Source organism: Pelodiscus sinensis, chromosome 20, assembly GCF_052426305.1.
Source record: "Pelodiscus sinensis isolate ZL-2025 chromosome 20, ASM5242630v1, whole genome shotgun sequence".
Classification (NCBI taxonomy): Eukaryota; Metazoa; Chordata; order Testudines; family Trionychidae; genus Pelodiscus; species Pelodiscus sinensis.
In genome coordinates, this window is record NC_143071.1 from 20806274 (window position 1) to 20814998 (window position 8725).

Sequence of the window (8725 nt, forward strand, 5' to 3'; positions counted from 1 at the left end):
GTACTCAATGCTTTCTTTGTCTCTCTATTCACGGACAAGGTGGGCTCCCAGAACAATGCGCTAAGTGACGCAAGATGGGATGAAGATGGACAGCCCTTGGTGGGTAAAGAACAGGTTAGGAACTATTCAGAAAAGCTAAACGTACGCAAATCCATGGGTCCGGACTTAATGCATCCGAGGGTACAGAGGGAGTTGGCAAATCTCATTGAGGAGCCTTTGACCATTATCTTTGAAAAGCCGTGGTGATCAGGAGAAATCCCGGATGACTGGAAAAAGGCAAATGTAGTGCCCATCTTCAAAAAAGAGAAGAAAGACGATCCAGGGAACTATAGGCCAGTAAGTCTTACCTCAGTTCCTGGAAAAATCATGGAAGGGATCCTTAAGGAATCCATTTTGAGGCACTTGGAAGAGAGGAAAGTGATTAGAATAGTCAGCATGGATTCACAAAGGGCAAGTCGTGCCTGACCAACCTGATTATCTTCTATGATGAGGTAACTGGCTCTGTGGACGTGGGAAAGTCAGTGGATGTGATATACCTTGACTTTAGTAAGGCTTTTCATAGGGTCTCCCACAATATTCTTGCCAGCAAGTTAAGGGAATGTGGATTGGATAAATGGACAGTAAGATGGATAGAAAGATGGCTAGAAGGCCGGGCCCAGAGAGTAGTGATCAACTGCTCGATGTCAGGATGGCGGTCGGTTTCTAGCGGAGTGCCCCAAGATTTGGTTCTAGGACCGGTTTTGTTCAATATCTTTATTAATGACCTGGATGAGGGGATGGATTGCACCCTCAGCAAGTTTGCGGATAACACTAAGCTAGAGGGAGAGGTAGATACGCTTGAGGGCAGAGATAGGGTCCAGAGTGACTTAGACAAATTGGAGGATTGGGCCACAAGAAATCTGATGAGGTTCAACAAGGACAAGTGTAGAGTCCTGCACTTAGGACGGAAGAATCCCAAGCATAGTTACAAGCTGGGGACCAACCAGTTAAGTAGTAGTTCTGCAGAAAAGGACCTGGGGGTTACAGTGGATGAGAAGCTGGAAATGAGTCAACAGTGTGCCCTTGTAGCCAAGAAGGCTAACGGCATATTAGGTTGCATTAAGAGGAGTATTGCCAGCAGATCCAGAGATGTCATTATTCCCCTTTATTCAGCTTTGGTGAGGCCACATCTGGAGTATTGTGTCCAGTTCTGGGCCCCCCATTACAAAAAGGATGTGGACGCATTGGAGAGGGTCCAGCAAAGGGCAACCAAAATGATTAGGGGGCTGGAACATATGACTTATGAGGAGAGGCTGAGGGACTTGGGTCTGTTTAGTCTGCAGAAGGGAAGAGTGAGGGGGGATTTGATAGCAGCCTTCAACTTCCTGAAGGGAGGTTCCAAAGAGGATGGAGAGAGGCTGTTCTCAGTAGTGACAGATGGCAGAACAAGGAGCAATGATCTCAAGTTGTGGTGGGAGAGGTCCAGGTTGGATGTTAGGAAAAACTATTTCACTAGGAGGGTGGTGAAGCACTGGAATGGGTTACCTAGGGAAGTAGTGGAGTCTCCATCCCTAGAGGTGTTTAAGCCTCGGCTTGACAAAGCCCTGGCTGGGTTGATTTAGTTGGGATTGGTCCTGTCTAGAGCAGGAGGCTGGACTTGATGACCTTCTGAGGTCTCTTCCAGCTCTATGGTTCTATGATTCTATGGTCAGTTATCCCTGGGGACACAGTGGGTGAAGCCCAGGCCCCCCTCTGCAAGGAGAGGATGTCCGTGCCCTGCACCGTCAGAGCCGTTGTGCTTGCACAGAGGCCATATTTGGAATGTCCAGCTATCCCTAGGAGTGGGAGGTGCCCCGAGACCGCACCCATGCCCCTGTGCCGTGTATACTGCAGCTAAGGTTGGGGGAGATGTCCCCTGCCTCTGTGTAGAGGATGTGTGTGAAGGGAGGGCGTCCTGCTGTGTCCTACCCCATGGTCAGGAGCGTGTCAGGTCTCTGTACACACGCGTGTGCCTATTAGGCCACGGCCCCTGGGTGTCACACAGCTGGAGCCACCTGCCCAAGGGTGGCATGGCATGTGCTCGCATGTGCACAGGTTGCTGCATGATGTGTGGTAGGCAAGGCCCATGCACGCGGTCCCTGATCTCCCTCACCGACCCCCCCAGGTAGAGGACGGTGATGGCACTTACCTGATGTGGCCTCCCCAGATGACCCTGCTGACTCCAGTGCTGGGACAGCTTGGGGGTACTGCCAGCGTGGCACCCTCCGCGATGGCCCCTCTGCTGTGCCCAGGTCAGGGCCCTCCAGCCCTGGCTTGCTGCCCCCCGGGGTGGCGTGGACCATCCCACCCCCCAGGATGTGGTCGAGGGTGGGGAAGTAGGGGCACGTGGCCCTAGCATACACCTGCCGCAGCTCCTTTATTTTGAAGCACACCTGCTCCTGGGTGCCCTATGGCCCTTTCTGGCCATGGTGGCCACTATGCGGCCGTAGACGGCCATGTTCCTTCACCTAGTGCGGAGATCATGGACATTGGGGGCCTCCCCCCAAACTTCAAGGAGGTCCATAATCTCTGCACTAGTCCATGAGGTGCACGCCGTCTACGGCCCCTGGCTGGACCCTGGGTGGGAGACAGCTGGCTGCCACTGGATGGCATTGTGTGGCCACTGGGTATGGGGCTGCGGCTGCTGGCAGGCCTGGCTCTGGCACATGCACTGTGGCCAGAGTCTACCCCTTTAAGGGCTCCGGGCCTGGGGAGAGAAGAGTTTTCCTGGTTTGGCCCAGAGTGGCCACCAGGGGAAACTGGGAAGGGCTGGAGGCCCCCTATTTCGAATTAAGTGTCTACACAGCACTTAATTCGAAATAGCTATTTCAAATTTGGCATTACTCCTCGTAGAATGAGGTTTACCAAATCTGAAATAAGCGCTCCAAAATTAAATTAAATTTGAAATAGCGGTTTGCATGTACAGACACTATTGAAGTTAATTCGAAATAACGACTATTATTTTGAATTAACTTTGCAGTGTAGACATACCTCTGAGTCAAGAGAGGAGGCTGCTACTTCTGAGTTATCCCCTCTCTCCTCACAACACATTAGATTCAAATTCCTTTCCTTTAGCAATGAGGCTTTTAGATGCCAGTTGTAGGGAAGGGGGAAGGAAATGCTTGCAGATTGCAAATACAGAGGCATCTGAAGACTGTTCAGCTTTTAGCAATGTCAGTATTAGGTCAACAAGAAAACAACAATAAATGTGGAGTTCGGTTGGAAAGAGAAGCACCTGAACTCAGAGGATTTGCAGCCCCAGTTTGGTTCATATGTTTTCTGCTGAAATCTGGAAAGAGACTGAGGCATGGAGCCTGAAGAAGCTATTTCAGATTGCAAATGCAGCAGAGAAGTCTCTTGCACAATTGCTGAGCCTGAGTGGCAGGACCAGGAGGAGATGGGTGAGCAGTGAGTGGTGGAAGTAGGAAGAGAGATGAGACACCATTTCTGAGACTGTATTTACATTGCAGGCTTCTTTCAGAATAACATTTTCTGGAAAAGATCTTCTGGAAGCTTATTTTGAAGAAAGCATCCACATGCAAAAAGGTCAATGAAAAAGCGATGTGCTATTTCGAAAGATAGCATCCACACTGATTGGACACTATCTCGCATTTAAGGCCACCCGGAACCAGTTACTATAGCCTAAGGCTAGCTGAAACGTGAGCTTAAAGGGACCCCTCTGGACAGCTGTTTCTCAGCTTCTGCTGCTTGCCTGCCTACCTCTTTGAGGCTACGTCTAGACTGCAGGCTTCTTTCGGAAGAAACTTTTCCAGACGAGATCTTCCAAAAAAACCTTCTTCCTAAAGAGAGTGTCCACACAGCAAAAGCACATCGAAAAAGCGATCTGCTTTTTTGAAAGATAGCATCCACACTGAATGGCTACCAGGGCCAGCAGGACACCTGTGCTTTTTCCTCTTTCCTCTTCTTTCGAAAGAATTCCCTCTTCCTCATCCACACACACCTTTTTCCAAAACAGCTCTTTCAGAAAAAGGCTTCTTCCTCATGGAAAGATGTTTACCAATGTCAGAAAAACCCCTCTGTTCTTTCGATTTTCTTTCAAAAGAACACATTGCAGTGTGGATGTAAGTGACCTTTTTTTTTTGAAAAACAGCTGTTTTTCCAAAAAAATCTCTGTAGCGTCCCCATAGCCTGAGGGATAGCAAAGCTTTTGCAGTATGTACTCTGGTTGCTCTGCTTCAGGACACCACAATACACTCCTTGCCATGGAGACAGAGCTGCCTCTGGACACGCAATAGCCCCACACTGCCATGCTGCTGTTTCTGCACCAGTTTCTGCAGGCTGCCTTCTTGGCCCTGCACGAGCTCGACTCTGAGCTCATCCTTGAGAACCATTGTTTGTGTGTGGGAGCAAGGCCCTTGCAACTGCACCCCACAGTGGACAGACGGTTCTGGAGGCTGGACTCCAGTTCCAACTGGTGGGACCAGCTGATGATGGAGCAGTGAGATGACCAGCAGTGACTCCAGAACTTCAGGATGAGGAAGGAGACATTCCTGCAGAGCTGTGTGCCTAGCTCACCCCTGCCCTCCGTCAACGTGACACCCAAATGCGACCCACCACCCCTATGCATCACCATAGCCATCTAGAAGCCACCCCAGAAAGTTACCAGTGAGTGTTTCAGGCCTGTGCAGACAGCCAGTGCAAGAGGATGTTGGCACTAAACCTGCCAACTTTTTACATCAGCCTGACATTTTAGTCTGTCTGTTCGTTCCAGGTGCCACCAGGGGATCCAGGGCAAAAGCTGCCAGGGGCTTGTTCTCCCCACTAGCCACACACACTGCAGAGCAGGCCCTTTACAGTTCCCTGTGGCATTGGATCATTGGCTCACAGCCACATTGTGCTGGGGAGCACAGAGACACTTCTTTACAATGCTGTAGCTGAGCACTGAGGGGAGGAGGGGCCCTCTGTCTCCCTTGATCACTGCTAGATCCAATGTGTAGGAGAAATTTGAGAAAAGATGTCTCACCCTCAGACCTGGTGTAACCAAGGGAAACTTCTGTGGGGTTTTTCCCATTTACACCTGGCTTGAGTTTGGCCCATTTGGAGCAGGTTTAGGAGGTGGTGACAAGCCGCAATCCTTACACCTCAGAGGTTAAACTGGGCCATGGGCCAGGGGTAATATTCTTTATTGGCCACTATGATTTATAGAGGGGTAGTTTATGCCTTTTGATGTGGGCCTGGGAAGGGGCGATATATAGGAGATACACCCAGGACACAGGCTCTAGAGACACCTCTGTCAATTACAATTCCTCCTTGCCCACTTGCAACTGCAGTTGCTCTGGTCATAAAGTTTGTATGTGGCGAGGAGAGAGCGACACCCTGGGTCCACCCATTTCCTGTCCACCTTCCCCAGAAGAGGGTCGATTGGCACTTCGCCCCAGGCACTAAAGCCTGCATAGGTGTGTCAGGGTGATTTTTACGCCCGAACTCGGGCCCCTAGTCCCACTTCCTGTGCAGCCCAGAATATAGGCCACATGAGCGAGCCTCAGTGGCTGGGTATCAAGCAAGCATATGGACTAGACCACTGAGCACTCCCCCAGGAGGCTGCAGGAAAACAGACAAGAATTCCAACTGTTCAGCCAGCCTATCGGTTGGAAGGAGGATGGGGTGGAGGGAGCAGGTCGGTTTCCCCCACTGGCAGCCTCTTATCTTGTTTTCCTCTTTTTAAATGTCTGTCTGCTCCGAGTACAAAGGGAATTAGAACTTGGCCGAGTCACTTTAATTATCTGACTGGCTGCAAATCTCTGTTTGTTTGTTTGAAATCCCTTCCAGGCCCTGACAGGAAAGAATTCCTGCACATTTGAGATAAAGGATGCTGAGATGCAGCGGAGGCGTTTCAGGGTCAACAGAGGAAAAGCCAGCCAGTAAACTGAACTGCTGCTGCTTTTCTTTATTATCATTACTGCTATTAGTCAGTACCATCTACATTTCTGTGACCCGACACAAAACATGACATGGGTGCTAATGATGGATAGCATGAAATGGACAGAAAGCAGCCTGGGTTTCAAGCAGCATCCTCACTCTGTCTGGCAAGACACATGGAATTAATATATTACACTCCCTACTTTTTTTGTTACACCCTTTAATCGCATCATGATTCAAATGAGGTTGTAAGCACATCTGGGCAGGTATTTAGCCATCTTGTTTGTTCTGCACAACACCTAGCATGTTATGGGCACTAGAAGATCATTGTTCTTTGTGGTCAAGCTTAGGGCCAGATTTTAAAAAGTATTTAAGTGCCAAACCTTTAAAAATCTAGCCCTTAGCTTGTATGTAACACTTTCCATCTGTAGATCTTCCCTTTGTCAATTCCTTTTAATACCTTCAATGTCATTGGGTTTTACCAATGGGGAAACTGAGGCAGGGAGCAACTCCAGACTTGGTCAAAGCTACTCAGTGAGGCAGGAGTTGGGACAGAATGTGGGTCTATCCAAATCCCTTGCCCAGTGCCATCCCCACACTGCTTCTCTCCTTGATGGTGTACAATACCCACACTTGAATGCCCTGGTCTAACAGACACTGAGGGTACATCTACACAGCAAGCAATACACTGTGGCACTGAGTCTCGGGCCTGGGTCTACAGCAGCAGGCTGCTGCCTGCTCTGTAGATGGACCCTAAGATAACAGGAAAAATCAGAGAAGGGAAGAACTTGGTTATTTGGAGGTTTATGTAGCATCCCATGTGTGGAGAGCCCATCAACAGTAAGTCTGCAGGAGAGTCAGGGTGAGAAAGGTAAGGTGTTGGGTGTATTAGGGTGACATGGCAGAAGAAGATGCCTGGGCCACAGAGACTGGCCTGGATAAGGTGGGATGGGATGTTGTAACGCACAAGGCCTGAAACGTCATCAGGTGAGGAGTCATGTGGCGGGTTGAAAGGCAAGAACATTTCCCTCCTGGGCTGTGTGTACATGTTCATGTGTAGTGTGGGCTCAGCTAGACTATGCGGAAGATTGGAAAGAGGGTCTCACTTTCAAAAGCTTTTCTTCAAAAAATGAGGTTTACGCAGCTTTTTGAAAAACGGGGGGTTGCCAAAAATTTTGTCTTGATTACTTTCACTTTCGAAAGCTCTTCTCTCAAAAGTGAGATCAGAAGATATGCAAATTCCCACAGAATTTGCATATCCTCTTTCGAATCTTCCGTGTAGTCTAGATAAGCCCTGTGTGTCTAAGTGTGTATTTTAGCATATGTCTAGCGCACACACGTCTGCAATGACTCAGAGGTAGGCCTCAAGCAACTCCCTAGCATGATCACTGCCAATCACGAGGGAAGTTTGTGTCTGGATCTTAACTCCCTGGGACTGGCTCCCTGTCTGCTTTGCAGCCATTACAGTGATAGCTCTGGTGTATTGGTAGGTGTGCACTCGGGCTGTGTCATTGTGTATACTCTGTGCACAGGGGTGTGTATAAGGTGAGGATTTTGTTTATCTCACTAACCCATAGAAAACCTGAATTTTGTCCATCCTCACTATGTGTGTATTTATTTTTCTAATAGGAATGATTTATTTTGGTTACATGTGTCATAATTTACACCTTCAAAGACAAGCTGCTGTTACAATCTGACCAGTATTTAAACCCTGGATGCTTGACTGAGTGCAATATCTGACATGAAGTATGTAATCTCTGGCAACATTTAGCAACGTTAATAAATTCAAAAATAAATTCAAATATACTTTTTTCCTAGCCATATATTTAAGCAGGTAGCCACAGTGGAAGGTCTCAAATTCAAAGTGCATCCTCCTTTTTCAAGCCTCACATACCCATATATTTAATAAGTAGGCAAAGTTCCCCAGTGGAAATGCTTGTTATCAAAGGTGAAAGTAAGCCAGTGAGCCCTGATGCAGTGCACCTGTAAGGGTATGTCTACACTACCCCACTAGTTCGAACTAGCGGGGTAATGTAGGCATACCGCAATTGCAAAGGAAGCCTAGTTCGAACTACCTAGTTCGTGCCGCGTGTAGCCGCGCGGCACGGGGTTCGAACAAGCGGGGATTTAAAAATGGCAGCGCCCCGCTTATGCAAATGAATCCCGGGAAATTCAAATCCCGGGCTTCATTTGCAATTGCGGTATGCCTACATTACCCCGCTAGTTCGAACTAGCGGGGTAGTGTAGACATACCCTAAGAGACTGGCCAGCTGAGGGCTGGGCTTTGGATGCTACCAACACCTCAGGCTGCATGGCCACAGCACACCCAAGCTCCAACCCTGGTGCTTGTGTGGTGAGGTTCCTGACCTGGCCGGCCCCCTGCCCTCCCTCCCACACTTACATTTCTTACAGGTCCTGTCCTATTGCAACCTGCCCCACCTTAATCTCCCTCCTATGGGTGGGGGCAGATTGTGACAGGACCGTACCTATAAGAAAGTTAAATTACTTTCACCCCTGCTTGTTATGTTAAAAGAGTGAGGTGAGGTGGTAATATCGGAATGGCATCTTCCCCTGCAATTCTGGAGTGAACCCTGGACCCAATGAAATCAATGGAGGGTTTCCCCTGGATTTCAATGGAGACAGGGTTGTATTTTACCTGGGATCTATAAATCGATAATCCCTCAAATACCTTGCTCATCAACTTGGAGATCAGCAGTAGCACAGAAATATTATATCCCAATCTACAGCTCAAACAGCTTTGTGAACAGTAATGACCAGCCATTAATTTGTATGACTGATGCAGGAGAACCCATTATTTATCTGCTGA